Source organism: Antechinus flavipes, chromosome 1 (genome assembly GCF_016432865.1).
Source record: "Antechinus flavipes isolate AdamAnt ecotype Samford, QLD, Australia chromosome 1, AdamAnt_v2, whole genome shotgun sequence".
Taxonomy (NCBI): Eukaryota; Metazoa; Chordata; class Mammalia; order Dasyuromorphia; family Dasyuridae; genus Antechinus; species Antechinus flavipes.
This window is the reverse complement of record NC_067398.1, coordinates 678,917,428-678,936,698: the sequence shown is the minus strand read 5'-3', so window position 1 is coordinate 678,936,698 and position 19,271 is coordinate 678,917,428. Positions and strand designations below refer to the sequence as shown.

General features: G+C 35.1%; 1 long non-coding RNA gene across 2 annotated transcripts in view; it reads right to left on the bottom strand.

Moving 5' to 3' along the window:
• Positions 1-6,846: 6,846 nt before the first annotated feature.
• LOC127545288 (uncharacterized) overlaps positions 6,847-19,271 on the bottom strand; it is a 116,093-nt gene continuing 103,668 nt past the window's right edge. For both annotated transcript variants that reach the window (XR_007949623.1, XR_007949622.1), the window contains 2 exons: positions 14,066-14,177; positions 6,847-12,677 (listed from right to left, as the gene is read on the bottom strand). This is a non-coding gene — a long non-coding RNA (uncharacterized LOC127545288). The remainder of the gene's footprint in view (positions 12,678-14,065; positions 14,178-19,271) is intronic.

Sequence of the window (19,271 nt, the reverse complement as noted above, 5' to 3'; positions counted from 1 at the left end):
GTATTGGAATTAATTTATCCAGGATATCCCTGGAATTAACTTAATGGAATTAATGGAATTAATCCCATAGAACTTGCACATCCTGAGCATGGTCCTGATGCTTTTTTTCTTTCTCAGAAAGCTCATTTATACCTGTTCAGTTTCTTTTTCTAAAGTAGGTTTATTTAAATATTCTATATATATATTTTGCTAATCCAGACAGTTTATGTTTTTGTAAATAATCTTCTGTTTCACTCAAATTGAGTCATGAACACATATAAACCTGTGCAGGAGCAGAACAATCATCCTGTACAAAAAGATGAATACTTCTTCTCATTTCTAGCCCTTTGGGAGCTCTCTGTCAAATTCTGCCAATGGGTAGGGGTAAGAAGAAGAGGGGTAAAATGGATGGTAATGGAAATGGGATGGGGAGAAGGATAATATGACGTCATGGAAGTCAGAAGGTAAAGATAAGGAAGGAGAGAATTATAGATAAGAGAAACAGCAAGTGAAAATTCAAGCACATTGGAGATGGAGAATGACATTTGAGAAACAAAAAGAAGGCCAGTATTACTGGATCACAAGGTGAGTGTTGGAAAAGAAATGTAAAAAAGATTGGAAAAATATGAGGAGATCAGATTATAAAGGGTTCTTTTCCTATAGCCTGACAGTTGTGATTGTCTCTTACTCCTATTTTATGCATCTTTGTGTTATTTTTCTGCCAATCTAGATCTACCTTTTTATTCTTTATCAGGAACATTTCCAATTCTTCATTTTTTCCCTTGACACTGAACAGTTTTCAACATTACATTCTGTCTCCTTGATTTATTCTGGTACTACCCTTACTGTCCTCTATTTCAAGATAAGTAAATAAGAAGATAAATTGATTACCCAGAGAGAAGAACATTGGTAATTCTTAAAGTTTTTATTTCAATCAACCAAGAAGAGAAACAAAGAACAACATGAAAAATGGTCTTTCCATCGATTTGGGAAAAACTGTGGGCTGGTTACTTGTATTATTCTCTTATTTTAAAAAAAGTTTTATTATGTGTTCTATTGATCAGATTGAGAATATTTAATGGCTAATTCTAGGTCAAGAGCAAGGTCATCTGGAATAATAATAGAATGGATTCAGAATAAGACAGATTTTTTTTGACATAGAATTTTACTCAATGAAGAAATGTGTATGTGTGTATGTATGTATGTATGTATATAAAACTTGTTTGTAAAAATTTCATTTCTTTTTTCCCATTGGGTAAGAAATTGAAGAGAGGATAAAGATGGATAGGCATAAAACTAGCTTTCCCCAAAATGAAATTTTAAAAAAATGAGTCTTTCCTCTACTTTTTTATTCCTTCTCTTTCTATTTCTTTTCATTGAAGCCAGTTTTTATTTCTTTGAGCAAATACCTGATGCTCCCATTTAAATTGAGTATGGAAATGTGTTCTTTTGGTACCTTATGCTCCAGGAAGGAGAACAGCCTAGGTTTTGAATAATAATTATAATAAGAAGCATTAAAATTTCCAAAGCACCATATTAGCTCATTTACTCCTCACAACAATCCTATGGGGTAGGTACTATTTTGATCCCTTTTTACAGCTGAGGAAACTGATGCAGACAAAGGTTAAATGACTTGCCCAGGGTCACCTAGTAAGTGTCAAAGTCAGGATTAAATCTCAAATCTCATTGATGCTAAGTGCTATGTTTTCTTCATTAGACCACCTGAGGTCTTCATTAGACCTATTTGATAAATATGGACATTACACTTGATAAAAGTCACTACATAATTTTCCCTCCTCTTCATAATAGTTAAGATTTTCAACCTTCTTTCTTTAGTCTACTTGCATGCAAATTCAAAAGGTTTCATTTATTTCTTAAAATGCAATAACATTCCAATCTTGTCATATGACACAATTCTTATTATCTACTATTTATCTTTTTTTTTAATTTTTAAATTTTGATTCATTGACTTAGAGGGTATAGGCAATGGTAGTGGGCCCAAACTTAGAGGTTATGGATAATGGTAGTGGGCCCAAATTTATATCCTCCTTCTGTTTGTGTGTGTTTGTATCTGTGTGTGTGTGTGTGTAGTGACAAAATGACAATTATTGTATTAACCAGTTACCTTAGAAAAGATGTCTGCTGCAGATCCACAATAAGAGTAAAGTCTATTTAAAAAACAACCCTACCCTAGTTATCAAAGATATGCATACCCAATCAATAGCTTCATACAATTATTGTGAGAAAAACACCTTGTTGACATACTTATAATGACATAGGAAAATGAAAAGAAATTGAGGTTTGTAGTATGTGAATCTAGGTTTGAATATAGCTCTATAACCTTCTACTTATGTGACCTTGGGTAAGTAGCTTCACCTCTCTGGGTGTTAGTTTCCTCTTTTGTAAAATGAATACATATTGGTGTGAGATAGTATGCTGTGGAAATAGATGAAAATCAAATTAGTGTAAGCAAAAGTAAATAAGAGTGAGGTCTAAAGGTAGTGAAGGGAAAATTGGCTTTAGAGTCAATAAGATCTAGATTTGGGTGATGACTTTGAGATATACTGCTTGTAGAACTTTGGGTGAATCATTCAATAACTCAGAACCTTGGACAGCTCTCTAAGAAGATAATGTTGCAGTTAATATAAAACCTTATATTGGTAGAAGTTCATACCCAGAAACTCATTATAAGGATGAAATCACAAGCTCAATCAAAAACAAAAATCAACCAAACCCAGGGAAACAGTACTGGCTTGAAAAGAAAAGATAAAAAGAATAAAAAGTAATATAAAAGAAATGAAAAAGAAAAATATAAGCCTGACAAATGTAATTAAAGGTGAAACATCTTTATGTTAAATATCTCTGGCAGAAATCTAATATTTAGGGAAGTAAAATAAATATATATGACTAAAAGCCATTCCTTAGTGATTAAATAGTAAAAAGTAATGAACTAAATATTTTCTTGTGTGGGAATTTGTTTAGTATTTTATTTTCCCTCAATTACATGTAAAAACAGTCTTTAACATTTGTTTTTGAAACTTTGAATTCCAAATGCTCTCCCTTCTTTCCTCACCACCTCACTTCATTGAGAAAGTAAGAAATTTGATATAGACAATGCATGGGTTGTCATGCAAAACATTTCCATATTGGTCATATTGTAAAAGGAAACTTAATCCCTTAAAAAAAACAACCTCAAGAAAAATGAAGTTAAAAAAGCATGATTCAGTCTGTATTCAGTCATCATTAATGTTTCTCTGTGGATTGATAACATTCTTTGTCATAAGTCTGTCAGAGTTTTTTGGGGGTCATTGTATTGCTGAGGACAGCTAAATCATTCACAGCTGATCGTTTCTCACAATATTGCTGTTACTTTGTACACATTTGTAAATGTAGAAATGCACTTTGTAAATTTCACCGTGTAACAGCTCATGTAAGTCTTTCCAGCTTTCCTGACAATATCCTGCTCATTAAATTTTTTATACCACAATAATATTTCACCATAATCACATACCACAAATTGTTTAGCCTTTTCCCAATTTATGGGAATCCTCTCAATTTCCAATTCTTTGCTATCAGAAAAGAACTGCTATAAACATTTTTGTATGTATAACTCCTCTTCCTTTTTAAAAATCTTTTCTTGGGCTACAGACTTAATAGTGGTATTGCTAGGTCAAAGGATATGCATGTCTTTCAAAGGAACATAGTTCCAAATTGCTCTACAGAATTGTTGAATTAAACTCTACCAACAGTACATCAACGTCTCATTTTCCCTACATCCTCTTCAACATTTCTCATTTTCCTTTTCCATCCTATTATCCAAATAGGTGTAAGGTAGTACCTCAGAGTAGTTTTAATTTGCATTTGTCTGATCAATAGTGTGATAGAGATTTTTTTGTATGATTATATGATTTTTTTTGGCATTACTTTGATTACTTCATATGAAAACTGTTCCTATCTTTTGAGTATTTATCAATTGGGGACTGACTTATTTTTACACATTTCACTCAGTTTTTTATATCTTTGAGAAAAGACACTTTTATCAGAAAAGGTTTTTTCAAAATTTTTTCATATTTATGATTACTAACTGTATTTTCCTCTATCCTATTTTTTCCCTCACTTATTTTATTTTCTCTCTCCTTTCACCTTGTCCCTACTAATTCTCCCAATTTATCTTCCCTTTCTATAACACTCTCTCTTACTGTGGGTTAATAAAGATTTCTATACCCAAATGAATATGCATATTATTCCCTTTTTGAGCCAATTCTGATGAAAGTAAAATTCACTTACTCTCCCCTCAACTTCCTTTTCCTCTTTACTATAAAAGCTTTTTCTTTCCTCTTTCATGGAAGATAATTTATGCCATTCTACCTCTCCTTTCTCCTTTCTCCCATTCCTTTCTCACCCCTTAATTTTATTTTTTAAAGTTATTACCCCTTCATATTCAACTCACACCTGTGTTCTCCATCTATATATACTCTTTCTAACAGCCCTAATAATGAGAAAATTCTCATGAATTACAAGTATCAATTTCCCATGTAGGAATGTAAACAGTTTAATTTTATTAAGTCCCTTATAATTTCCTTTTTCTGCTTAGCCTTTCATACCACTTTTGATTCTTATATTTGAAAGTCAGATTTTATATTTATCTATGATCTTTTCAACAAAATTTTTTTTGAAGATTCTCTATTTCATTGAATATCCATTTCCCTCTGAAGGATTATACTTAGTTTTAGTGAGTAGGTATTTCTTGGTTGTAATCCTAACTCCTGTCCCTCTCAGAATATCATATTCTATGCTCTGTGATCCTTTAATGCAGAAGCTGATAAATCTTGTGTTATCCTGATTGTATCTCTACAGCCCTTCAATTGCTTCTTTTTGGTCCCTTGCAATGTTCTCTTGACTTGGAAACTCTGGAATTTGGCTATAATATTCCTGCTAGTTTTAATTTTGGCATTTTAAAATAGGTGATCAGTAGATTCTTTCAGTTTCTATTTTATCCTATGGTTCTAGAACATCAGGGTAGTTTTCCTTGATAATTTCTTGAAAGGTGATGTATAGGGTCTTTTTTTTGGTCACAGTTGTCAATGCAATAATGTCCTGGATCTATTTTCCATATTGATTTTTTGGTTTCTAATGAGATATTTCACATTGTCTTCTATTTTTTCAATTCTTTTGACTTTGTTTTACTGTTTCTTGATTTCTCATAAAGTCACTAGTTTTCATTTGCTCAATTCTAATTCTTAATGAATTATGTTCTTCAGTGAGCTAATGTACCTCCCTTATCATTTGGCCAATTTTGCTATTTAAGGAGTTTTTTCCCCACTGAATTTTTCTGCCTCTTTCCCCACTTGATCAATTCTGTTTTTTAAGGCATTCTTCTCCTCATCAGCTTTTTCTATCTATTTGATCTAATATTTTTTTTAAAGTATTATTTTCTTCAGTATTTTTGATGTTTCCTTTACCAAACTGTTGACTCATTTTTTATGATTATTTTGCATGACTCTTGTTTCTCTTCCACTTTTTTTCTACCTTTCTTATTTGATTTTAAAAATCCTTCTTGATCTTTTTCATGGTCTGAGACCAATTCATATTTTTCTAAAAGGTTTTTGATGTATTAGCTTTTATTTTGTCATCTTCTTCTGAGTGTATGTTTTGATTTTTCTTATCATCATAGTAGCTTCCTATTGTCAGGATTTCTTCAGTTGCTTGCTAATTTCCTCATCCCATTTCTTGACTTTTAACTCTTTTTGAAAGTAAGGCTTTGCTTCCAAGGTGCACTGTCTAAGCTTCAGAGGTTTTTAGCAGGATGAATACAGAGAGGCTTGGAGAGACTTACATGAACTGATGCTAAGTGAAATGAGCAGAACCAAGAGATCATTATATACTTCAACAACGATACTGTGTGAGAATGTATTCTGATGGAAGTGGATTTCTTTGACAAAGAAAAGATCTAACTCAGTTTCAACTGATCAATGCTGGACAGAAGCAGCAACACCCAAAGAAAGAACACTGGGAAATGAATGTAAACTGTTTGCATTTTTGTTTTTCTTCCTGGGTTATTTTTACCTTCTGAATCCAATTCTTCCTGGGCAACAAGAGAACTGTTCAGTTCTGCACACATATATTGTATCAGGATATACTGTGACATATTTAACATGTATAGGACTGCTTGCCATTTGAAGGAGGGGGTGGAGGGAGGGAGGGAGGGGAAAAATCGAAACAGAAGTGAGTGAAAGGGATAATATTGTAAAAAATTACCTAGGCAAGGGTTCTGTCAATAAAAAGTTATAATTATTAAATAAATAAATAAATAAAAATTTAAGAACTAAAAAAAAAGTTTCAGAGGTTTTGTGTGGTTGTTTTATGAAATACTTCTAGGGACCTATAAGTTTTCAGTTCTTCCAAGATGGTATTATCTAAGGAGAGTTGTGTTTACTAAATTTCTGGCCTATGCTCTGCTCTAGGAGTGGCCATGAGCACTCTTTTCTGCCTTAGAACTTTGAGAAGGATCCATGATTCACTGTAGCTACAAGCTCTGATGTGCTAGTGTTCCTCCTGGGACTACCACCTAGAACTGTAAGGTGGACGTAAGAATAGGTAAAACAACAGCATCCTACTAGCAAAGCGATCTCTATAATCTTCTTCTGACAAATTATTCAACACTTTTCTTCTCTGTGGGATGAGGGCTCTAGGAGTCACTGCTGCTGCTGCTTTTGATTTAGTGGTTCCCAAAGCCTACTTCTGGTTTGCTGGGAGGCTATGTTGGCTCACCAGAACTGAGGCTGAACCCATTCAGTGATTGAGGCTAGATAGTAATTAAGGAAAAGAAGAGGTGAAGTAGGAAGGGAGAAAAATTTGGAAAATAAATTCTTTTTTTTAAATTAAAACTTTTTATTTTCAAAGTATATATATGGAGGGGCAGAGCAAGATGCAGAGAAGAGATACAGCTTTTTCTGAGTTCTCCCCATAACCCTCAAATTAACAGGAAATTAAGCCTCTGGTTTTGGAGTGACATAACCCACAAATATTTGGAGTGTAACAAATTTCTGGCAGAAGATAATTTGGAAGATTTTCAGAATAGATCTGTTTCAATTGGGCACAGAGGGAGGGCAGCCAAATGCAGGCACCCATGCAGACAGTGCAGGCAGTGCAGAGACCCAGGGTGGTGTGGGCTTCATGCCCCAGAGAATCTGCTGGGAGGAATCTGCAGCAGTGTTGGCTACTCTGTCCTAGTTGCAAGATGGTAGATCATCAGATTAGTTGTAAGACATTCAACACAAATGCAAAAGGCAAATAGTGAACTCCTGAACCCTAGAATAACAAGGAACCTGGCTATGCTCACCCAGCACCAGAATTTAGTCATCACTGATCCAGCACAGCCACTGTTACTTGTAGAAGAAGTTTGGACAATTTCCCCTTCCCCTAAAGCAGAACTCAGCCTTTTAAAAAAAAAAAGTGAGCAAAAAAGCAAAAAGAAATCTGATCACAAATAGTTTTTCCCCCCCACAAATAATGGCCATTTTGGCTTTATTTACGAAGACCTCCTGGGAACCAACACATCTAGGTTGAAAGCAAAAATGTACAGCATGAGGCTCAAATAACTTTCTTACACAATGTACAGTTGTCTGCAAAGGTACAAAACATATATACACCTTGAGCTATACATGTAACAGAGAGGAATCAGGACAACATCTGATCCTGGAGCCTCTAGACAAAAGTGGGTGGCCAGGTCAAGGCAGGGGTCTCCTCTGCACACACTCCTGCTCCTTTGGGGCTGGCGGGCTTTGGGGTCTCAGGAACTCTAGCAATGGTGGAAAAGGGAGCAGGGTCCTAGCTGAGAGTCCAAGGCCCCAGCAGTGCACTGAGGAGAGGGAGGAATGGTGATACTGGGGTTCACAAATAGTTTTTATGGAGAAAGAGAAGAATAGATTCTTCCCAGGTTATTGGTTTCCTTCTAATTTTGTCTGCATTAGTTTTGTTTCTACAAAACCTTTTTATCCATTTTGTATTCAATAATGTACTCAAGTTCTTCTTTGATCACAAATTCTTTCCTTCTCCACAGATCTGAGAAGTAAACTATCCTTTGTTCTTCCAATTTGCTTATAATATCACTCTTTATGTCTAAATCATGATCCCATTTCTATCTTAATTTTATATAGGGTGCTAGGTGTTGGTTAGTGCCTAGTTTCTGCCATACTAATTCCTAATTTTCCCAGCAGTTTTTGTCAAAAAGTGAGTTCTTATCCCAAATGCTGGGTTCTTTGGACTTGTCAAACACTAGGTTACTACTGCCATTGCCTATTTTGTTCTGTAAACCTAAACAATAGCACTGATTGACTACTCTATTTCTTAATCAGTACCAAATGGTTTTGATGACCACTGCTTTATAATGTAGTTTTAGATCTGATACAGCTAGATCACCTTCATTTACATTTTGTTTCATTAATTCCCTTGAAATTCTTGACTTTTTGTTTTTCCAAATGAATTTTGTTATTATTTTTTTCTAACTCTGTCAAGTAATTTCTTGGGAGTTTGATTGTTATGGCACTGAATAAGTAGATTAATTTAGATAGTATTGTAATTTTTATTGTATTAGCTCAGTCTACCCATGAGCACTTGATATTTTTCCAAGAGTTTAGATCTGACTTTATTTATGTGGAAAGTGTTTTGTAATTGTGTTCCTATAGTTCTTGACTTTATTTTGAAAGGTAGACTCCCAAATATTTTATATACAGTTATTTTAAGTGGAATTTCTTTTTGTATCTCTTACTGCTGGATTTTGCTAGTAATATATAAAAATACTGATGATTTATGTGGATTTATTTTGAATTCTGCAACTTTGCTAAAGTTGTGAATTGTTTCTAGTAGTTTTTTAGTTGATTCTCTAGGAATCTCTAAATATATCATTTTATCATCTATAAAAATGATAATTTGGTTTCCTCCTTATCTATACTAAATCCTTTCATCTCTTTTTTCTTCTCTTATTGCCAAAGCTAACATTTCTAATACAATATTGAATAGTAATGGTGATAGTAGGCAACCTTATATCACCCATGATCATATTGGGAAGTGATTCTGGTTTATCCCCATTACATATGATGCTTGCTGATGGTTTTAAATAGATGCTACTGACTATTTTAAGGAAAACTCAATTTGTTCCTATATTGTCTAGTGTTTTTAATAGGAATGGGTGTTGGATTTTGTCAAATGCTTTTTCTGCAACTATTGAAATAATCATGATTTTTGTTATCCTGGGGATAACTTGCTGTAATCTCTTTGCTAATATTTTATTTAAGATTTTTGCATCAAAATTCATTAGGGAAACTGGTCTATAATTTTCTTTCTCTGTTTTGACTCTACCTGGTCAATTTTTCCATAGGTTCCATGAACCATCAAGAAAAAAGTATACTCTTTTCTGTCTCTATTCAATTTTCTCCAGAGATCTATCATACCTAACTTTTCTAAAATTCTATTTATCTCCATAACTTCTTTCTTATTTGTTTTATGGTTAGATTTATCTAGCTCTGAGCAAGGTTGGGATCCCCTATTAGTATACTTTTGCTGTCTATTTCTTCTTGCAGCTTTCTTAACTTCTCCTCTAGGAATTTGGATGCTAAACCACTGGTGCATATATATTTAGTATTGAGATTAATTACTTCATTATCTATGGTACCCTTTAGCAAGATATGGTTTCCTTCCTTATCCCTTTTAATTAGATCTATTTTTGCTTTTGCTTGATCTGAGATCAGGATTGCTACCCTTGCTTTTTTTTTTTTTTTTTTTTTTTTTTACTTCACCTAACCATAATAGATTATACTCCAGCCTTTTACCTTTACCCTGTATGCATTACTCTCATATTATAGGATTCTGGCTTTTATCTGCTTCCATTTTATAAAGAATTCATCCCATTCACATTAACAGTTAAAATGACCAATTTTGTATTTCCCACAATCTTATTTACCCCAAGTTATGTTTTTCTCTTTCCTTTTCCCCTTTTCCTACTTTCCAGTATTTTGCTTCTGACCACCACCTCCCTCAAACAGCCTTCCCTCTTTACAGCTCTCTCCCTTTCTTATATCTTTCCCCTATTACTTCTATTTTTCCTTCTATTAACCTCCCTCTTTTCTTTTCTCTTCTCCCTCCCACTTTCTTATAGGGTGAGACAAATTACTCTATGAAGCCAAATATGTCTAATAATCTCTCTTTGAGTGAATCTGATGAGAGTAAGATTCACATGATGTTCATCCCTCTCCTTCCTTTCCCTCAATTTCTCTAAGTATATTCATAACAGAGATGTAATTATCAAGAGTTCTTTCCTTTTTACCTTTTTATATTTCTCTTGAGTTCTGTATTTGGAGATCAATTTTTTTTTTCAACTCTGGTCCTTCATAAGAAATAAATGAAATTCACCTATATCATCGAATGGCCATTCTCTTCTCTGAAAGATAATGCTGGATTTTGCTGGATTGTTAATTCTTGGCTGCGATTCAAGTTCCTTTGCCTTTAAGAATATCAGATTCCAGGTGTGGTGTTCTCTTCTTTAAAATAATGGTTCTCTGGGAGCAGGTTTCTCGGGGAGGTTTTCTGGAGGCAGCCTTAGTTTCAATTAAAAGTAATAATCACTCCAAACACAGCCAGCTGATAAAATGCAAATGTTTATTTTCTCCTTCCTTAGGCCTGAGTAGATTTCTTAGAGCCTATCTCTCTGCTTGGTTCCAAGAGCTCCCTCTGAATGTCTCCAAATCCAAAGGTTTGTCCTTCAGCCTCCAGCCAGCACAAAGGTGGAAAATGGAATGAATCTCTCTTGCCTCTGAGAGAGGGATTCTGGCTCTCAGTCTCCCAGAGTGCTCCTTCCAAGTCTTGTCTCCTTGCCTGGGTCTGGGCAGCTTTCTGGAGAGCCTTTCAAACTAGTCTTGGTCTCAGTGGGGGAAGTGCAGGAGCCCCGCCACCATAGTGGTGTGAGATGAAGTGAATGAATCTGACTCCACCTCCAAGAGTGGGATTGTGGGATCTGAGAGTGGGATTATGGGTTTCCTCCCAGAATGCTCTCTGGCTCTAAGAGCTTTTTGCTTATATGAGCTCTCTAAAGATGTGAATACACGCATTGTTTCTATCAGTTCCACTTAGCACCTTGTTTCTTCTGTTCTATAACATCTCCTTGTAAGATCAGATCAATCATACTGAACCATGCTAAATTAGATAATTATTGTCTCTATCAACTCTAATGACTTTACATTTTGTAAGGATTCCAACATCCAGACCCTTTGATCATATAAAGTGGAAACTGCTAGATCCTGGGTAATCCTGATTGTGGCTTGTCCATATTTGAAGTGTTTCTTTTTGGCTGCTTACAATACTTTCCCTTGATCTAATTATTCTGAAATTTAGCTATGATATTCCTTGGAATTTTCATTTTGCAGTCTCTTTCAGGAGGTGATCAGCAAATTCTTTCAATGGCTCTTTTACCTTCTGGTTCTATGACATTAGGAAATTTGTCCTTGATAATTTCATCTTTGTTTCATCATGGTTTTCAGGAAGTCCAATAATCCTAAGATTGTCTGTCCTAGATTTAATTTCCGGGTCAGTTGTTTTTCTAGGCATTTTACATTTTCTTCTTCTTCTTCTTTTTTTTTTTTTTGGTTTTGTTTGACTGATTTTTGATACCTCATTGAGTCATTTATTTCCATTTGTTCAGTTCTAATTTTTAGTGAATTTTTTCTTCAGATACTTTTAAAAACTCTTTTTGTATTAGGTCAATTGCATTTTTAAATGAATTGTTTTGTTCAGTGGATCCCCCCCATCATTTCACAAATTCTGTTTTTCAAGGAATTGTTTTCTTTTTTATTTTGTCAAATCTATCTTGTAAGGAGTTATATGGTTTTTCCATTTCATCAAGTATATTTTGTAAGGAATTATTTGCTTTTTTCTTTTCATTAAGTCTAATTTTAAGGAGTTTTCTTCAGATAATTTGTTTCCTTTGCCAAACCCTCTTACAAAGTTCTCATTTTCTTTCCCCATTTTTCTTCTAACTCTCTTGTAACATCCTTTTTGAATTCTTCCAAGATAGCCTTGTGAGATAGGGACAAACTCATATCACCCTTTGGGGCTTCATCTGGAGATACCTGTTTTTTTTGTGTCCTTGGGGTTTGAAATCTGTTCTCTCTCTGCATAAAAACTATATATGTTCAGAGTTCTTTTTGCCTTTTTGTTCATTCTTTAAAAGATTTGCTTTTATGGCAAAGGAGAGATTGTCCAAGCTTCCTTTACAGGTGACAGTGGTTATGCTGGGTTGATGCTCACTAACTTCCAGTACTAGGTGGATAGGGCCAGGTCTCTTGTTATTCTGGGGTTGAAGGGCTCATTATTTATCTTTTGTATTTATTGGATGTTTTACAGCTAATCTGCTAATCTACTGGTTTGCAATCAGGCAGAGTAGCCAACACTGCTGTAGATTCCTCTAGTTATATTCCCCAGGGCATGGGGACCCCGAGTCTCTGCACTGTGCCTGTGCTTGGCTGCCTCCTTCCATGCCTGACTGAAACAGACCTTTTCTGAAGTTCTTCCAAAATATCTTCTATTGGAAATTTGTTATACTCCAAATATCTGTGGGTTCTGTCATTCCAAAACCAGTTCAGAGGCTTGATTTGGTGTTGATCTAAAGGACATCAAGGAGAGCTCAGATAAAGAAGTGTCACCTCCTGGAACACAAATTAATGAAAGTTGAAAACCATTTTTACATGTATTTGGAAAAATAAAATACTATTGAAAAATTAAAAAATACTCACTTCTGTTATAAATAAGTTCTGTAAATCACTCCTTGTCTCTCACATCTAATGAGACAGATGACCTGATTTTATATGCAAATGTTAATTTTTCAAATTAAATCATAGAGGTTCAGTACATTTATCATTAGTTTCTTTTTATTTCAGATAGTTGATCTTAACACTCCTCCTGAGAGAGAAGAGGGCTTACTTTTAAATCAGTTTAGGGAAAGATACTGTTTCAGGAAAAAGACAAGTGATTGATAAAAGGGCAAATTTTAATTTGACTTCTTTCCCATAATGAAGTTCTGAAAGATTTTTCAAAATCAAATGCCTCATGAATTTGAGGCAAAGTCATTTGAAACTCATTAGAAGACATTGTTTATGAGATATTAAGAAGCAAAACTGCAAGTGTTTTGTTTCATTTTTGATAACCTAAAAGCAAGATTCTACTAATTTGCAAAAAGAAAGATTCAATGGCTAAAGGGAAACTAGATCTGAAGATACAATTTGAAACATTGTTTAGAAGCGGAGAAGCATAGGCTTTGGAAGTTAGTAGTGTTAAGAAAAAGTATCAATATGAAAATGAAAGTGAAAAATCAATAAAAAGAGAAGTACAATTTTATTTTGTAGTTTTCAAGAATCAGTTTGCTTTGGCAGCTTAAAAAAGAAATTAAAGATAATTGACAATAGCACATGGAAGATTTCCAATTCAACTAAAAGACAATGAGAATATCTATTACATTATAGCTATGACTAAAGGGATTCAATGGAATTGATACCAATTGGAATGATACCAATGGAATAATGCTACTATTAAAATAAAATTGGCTTTAATTTGGACAGCCTTCATCCCAATCAGCATCATCAACCCATTTCTGTAAATCAACCAATAACAATAACATCAATGAGATGATAAATATTGTAGGTGATGTGGGACAGCTGGGACACTAATACATTGTTGGTGGAATTGTGAAATGATCTAACCATTCTGGAGAGCAATTTGGAACCATGTCCAAAGGGCTATCAAACTGTGCATATCCTTCAATCCAGTAGCGTCACTACTGGGTCTGTATCCCAAGGAAATTATAAGGGAAGGAAAAGGACTCATATGCAAAAATGTTTGTAGCAGCTCTTTTTGTGATAGCAAAGAATTGGAAAATGAGTAGATCCCATCAAGTTGGGGAATGGCTGACTAAGTTGTGGTATATGAAGATAATGGAATATTATTGTTCTATACAAAATGATGAACAGGCTGATTTTAGAAAGACCTGGAAAAATTTACATGAATTGATGCTGAGTGAAATAAGCAGAACCAGAAATACCTTGTACACAATAATAGCAGGAATGTGTGATGATCAACTGTGAAAGATTTGGTTTTCTCAGTGGTTCAATGATCCAAAGCAATCTTGATAGACTCTGGACAGAAAATGCCATCTGCATCCAGAAAAAGAAGTAAGGAGACTGAGTATAAATCAATACATTCTATGTTCACTTCTTTTTTTTCTGTTTTTTTAAATCTCTCCTATGGTTTTTCTCTTTTGCTCTAATTTTTCTTTCCTGACATTATTCATATGTCTTTAAAAATAAATTTACTAGGAAAAAACCCCCCCAAAAAACAATAACATCAATAACAACATGTCAGACATATGCTTTAAAGCTGTGATGCAGAGTTGGGCTCACTGCCCAGTGTTTGTTCAGAGAGGTAGGAGATTAGAAAGGATGAGAAAGACTTCACTTGGGGGAGGGTAGAATAGAATGGATTACTGGGTGAACAGACCCTATTACCTCTATCATTAGCAAGAATAAATGGGATATATGACTGGCACAGAGAATGAGCACCAGTGATATAGGCATAGCTATTAATTGGTAGAAATCTTAAGGAAGAGAGATGATTATATCCTCAAGACAAGGAAATTAAGTTTAAAAACAAGGTTTACTTGTTACTATAGCACAAAGAGATGGATAGACATTGGGAAAGAGGCTTGCTAGTTCTTATGCAGTAGAGTTGAATGTTTCTTCTAAGAAAGAAGCATATTTCTTCCAGTAATAGTAGGATAGGTCAACAGATAGTAATATCTCCTCCTTTTCTCTCCCCTCCCAATTAGAAATTGAAAGAGGCTATAGAAACATCCAGGAGGTATGAAGTTTGGGGATGAGAAGAGCTAGGGCTAGTTATCTGAGATAAGATAGAAATTTAGGGAAATTGGGCCCTGAAAGGGAAGGACAAATAAGTTGGATGAAGATGGTCTAAAAAGCTGCAATAGGATGTGGGATCTTTGAAGAAGGAGGAATAAAGTGATATTGAGCTAGGCAGATGATCTAGGCAATGGAGACATCCTAGAGAAAGAGCTCAGTTTCTAGGTAAATAGTTAGAGGTGGCAGAGAAGCTGATGAAGTTTCAATGTATTGAAAAAGAAAATGGATACCCTTTTTCTGGAGGTTTCCAAGAAGGAAGCTACATGAACCATCCTCAGAGATGTTTCAGAAAGGATACCTGCATATGAATCGGTTAGCCTTCATAGCTTCTGAAGACAGCTTTGAGAGTTAAGGGACTATGGAACTGATGGGGGATAGTAAGGAAATTTACCATTAGGAATGCAAATAGTACAGAGTTTGAATAAGTCAAAGTAAAGGGGAATTTGGGTGAGAGGAGAAGGTTCAGAGGATAATCTTAGTAAAAGTAGAGACCAGAGGTTGGGGGGAAATGAGGACACAAGAGTAAAGGCCAGAGAAAGAAATCAAGGAGGTAGAATGTGAACCTGAGCCAATGTGAATGGGAGCAAAAGTGATTCTTGCAACTCTGGGTAGCAGTTTCAGCCTATTTTTAGATCACCTAAAATCACTTCATACGACAGAACTTATCTGCTCCTTCCAGGTCTTCTACAATACCCTGACTCAGTCTTCCCCAGACTGAGGGGAGCTTCTTTCCATTCCTTTCATTTTTAATCCTTGAGCACAAGGAAACCACCCTTACCCTAATCTCTTACAAACAGGGATACTAAGCCTATAGACTCATCCTCTCCCTTCTGACACCTCTAACGCTTCAGATTATGTGATAGCCCTCAATGACAGTAGGCATGAGCAAACTGATCTTCCACCTGCTCTCAGTCTCATCAGACACATGCTTTTGCCTATCCACTCATATTTTCCATCCATTTGCAAATTGTCTCCTCAGCCTACTTCTGCCCCATCAACTGGTGACCTGTCAGACTCAGCTGCTCCAATATGAAAGACAAGACATTCCATTCTCACTCATATGTAAAAATCTTCCCTTTAATAGCCTTTCCCTTTCCTTCTTTCCCTCCTCAACATACTTATGGACATACTTGCCATTCTGAATGACTTAAGCCCACCACCAAACTATCTCTTTCTCTTTTGAATTATGTTGGATTGAAAGCCAGCAGCCACTGACTGCTTTCTTAATTACAAACCAAAGGTAGAATGATCCTAAATTTGTGCTCTGTCCCTTTCCTCACTTTCCTTATAGGTATTATCTCAAGGCACAGTGATTCAGGGCTCTTTCTCACCCATATTAAAGCTCTGTTAGGGTCCTGTGGGCATCTACAGCAGAGGTATCAAACATGCTACCCACACCACTAGCAACATTCTCAAGTGGGTCTGAAATGATTAAATTTGGAAAATGTTTAGCAAAATAAATAAAAATGCAATATAACATGGATAATGTTGCATTTTAAAACTAAGTCTATATATGATCCCATTAGGGATCTGTTTCTTTTTGAGTTTGATACTAATGAACTAGAGCATGATAGTTATCTATTTCTTCTAGCACCCACACTCCCAGACAGATAGAGGCAAAGAGACAGGCAGAGTCAAAAAAAAAAAGTCATTATGATTCATTTTCTCCTCAGACTTTTAAGAGTATTGACTTTGAGCTCTCCTATCTCACTTTTAGTAAGCTTGAGTTCAGAGGTCCTATTAATGGCCATAAAGGTGACTGAAGGAGGCATTGTGAAACTTAGATCTTGGTCAGACATTGAAGATGCCAAGATTATCCATTGCATCCTGGGGCATCTTCAGTCATTTTGACTTTTGTCCTGCCATTAGACTTCAATGATTGTCAAATGATTCCAATTTGATGTCATTGGTCCCTTTCAAAAACAAATGATGAACAAAAATAACAAGTGCTTACAGATTCTGAGGGTGATATTTCTCTTTCTGAGACTTGAGGTCATCCAGATAGACTATCTGCTAAATTCGATTGACAAAAATCAGTCTTTTCTTAACCAAAGTCAATGTCCCAGAGGCCAGACACAAGTGGAACTTGCTTAACATTTATTCCTGACCTAATGGTTATTTAGCAGGGTGAGGAACTTGGGAAAGCAGAAAGGTCAGCCCTAGGCAGAGGGAAACAGTCTGGGCTCAGGAATGGTCCTGCATTATTCAAGAAACATACCTGAAGGGTTGGGTCTGGGAAGAGAGCCAAGGAGAAAGTTCTAGATATGAATACCAGAGTTGAACTGGAGGAAGTTCTTGAAGGACAGACGAGGACTTTGAACTCTTTTCTGTAGTATCAGGTGGGGAGGGGAAAATAGGAGATTGATAAGGTCAGTGAATGAGAAGACAGTTAAGAGTCAGTAGTGGAGTAATTGGGAGAGAGACCTGTGATGAGGATAGTCTGTGAGAGACAGCATTTAGAGTTAGAAGAGAAAGAAAATAAACATGTGTAAAGTACTTACCATGTGCCAGCCATTACTAAGTGCTCTATGACTATTATCTCATTTAATCCTCACAAACAGCCTCAAAAGTTGATATCTTAGCAAGAGTCTAAGACTGCATTTGAACTCAGGTTTTCATGCCTCTAGGTTTAGTGCTCTATTTACCACACCACCTATTTCCTTCAGATTTAAATCTTCTACTTATTACTTGGGTGACCCAGAGCAAAATTTCTTCCCATTTATGGGTTTCTGTGAAGGTGACAGAGTAGTGTGGTTGAAGAATCAGAATATTATAAACAAATGCTTACTTAAGTATTTGAATGAGCTTATTGACCCTGCATAAGTTACTTCTCTATGCCTTAATTTCTCTTTATTTGTAAAATGATGGCATTGGATGAGATGATCTTGACCATTTCTTCCAATTTTAAATATTTATGATCCATCCAGTTTTAGACCTGTATTCCAGGGACAAGTCTAACAGTAAGTTTCAATAGACCCCAAATGTTTATAATAGCGCTTTTGTTGGTAGCAAAAAAAAAAAAAAAAAAAAAAAAAAAAAAAAAAAAAACTGGAAACAATAAAGATTTATTAAGGCTTATTATCTTGGGGCAAAAACATGTTTGAGGCATGGGGAGATTTTGCCATCTTTCTAAATTAATAATGTCCTATTAGGTTATTCTGAAATGAAATTGTTTCTGGTAGATTGGTGTGTAGAGTACAGTATTAATTTTTTGGAGGCCTTCTATGTTTGATGAATAAAAATCAAAGTTTTATGTTAACTAAAGATAATGGTTAGTGTTCCAGAGCCAGAGACAAATATTACTTGTTTGTGTGAAGAGCTTTGAGTAAGAAGTCATAAAGGTCTAACTTGTTTCTGCACTCTGAGACTACATGGCCTCAGGCAAGTACTTTTCCTGCTCCACACTTCAGTTTCACTGTAATTAATAATTTTATGAACCAATGAGCACTTATTAAACATTTGCTACTTGCAAAGCGTGGTTCTAGGAAGTGGAGATACCAAAAGAGGCCCTGGAAATAATTAACATAGGGAAAGCACTAGCAAGGAAAGTATGAAAGCTTTCCTGTAGAAGATGGGATTTTAGCTGAGATTTAAAGGAAGTCAAAAAAGCCAAGAGGCAAAGATGAAGGGGTAAAATTATACGCATGAGGGACAGTCAGAGAAAATGCTTGGCTGGAGTATCTTGTTTATGGAATAGCCAGAAGGCCAGAATATATGGTATGATGGAATCAAGATGTAAGAAGCCTGGAAAAGGTAGGTGAGCCCTAGGTTACAAAAGATTTTGAACCCAAACAAAACATTTTGTATTTGTTCCTGGAAATGTGTCGTTTTAGTGATAACTTTTACCTAGTTATATCTACTGGCTAACTGCTAATGAGACATCCATTGATGGAAGTTTACAAATTATATTTTTAGGAGGGCAGGCCTATAGGATAATGCCAGAACTTCAAAGGAATAGTTTCTTTCTAGGGAATCAAATAGTGGGTCAAGATGCAAATTGAAAAAAATTAGCTCAGAGAGGATGTTAGAATTAGAAGATAGAATGTCAGAGCTTGAAGGGCCCATAGAACACAGGATGTCATAACTGGGAGGGATTTTAGAACTGAGAAAGCTGATTTCTTGAGGTCCCTAAAATTCTAATCAGTATTAGTTCATTATGATTTTATAAGGGGCAATGATTGTTAGCAATTATTCATTTAGCAATACATGTCTAGTCAATCATCTAATAGTACATATAAATAAAAATAAGCAATTCATATTCTGTATAAGTTATATAGGAATATAGATTTTGATAGAGAAAACTTAAAGTAGACCCAAGCTTTAATATAATGG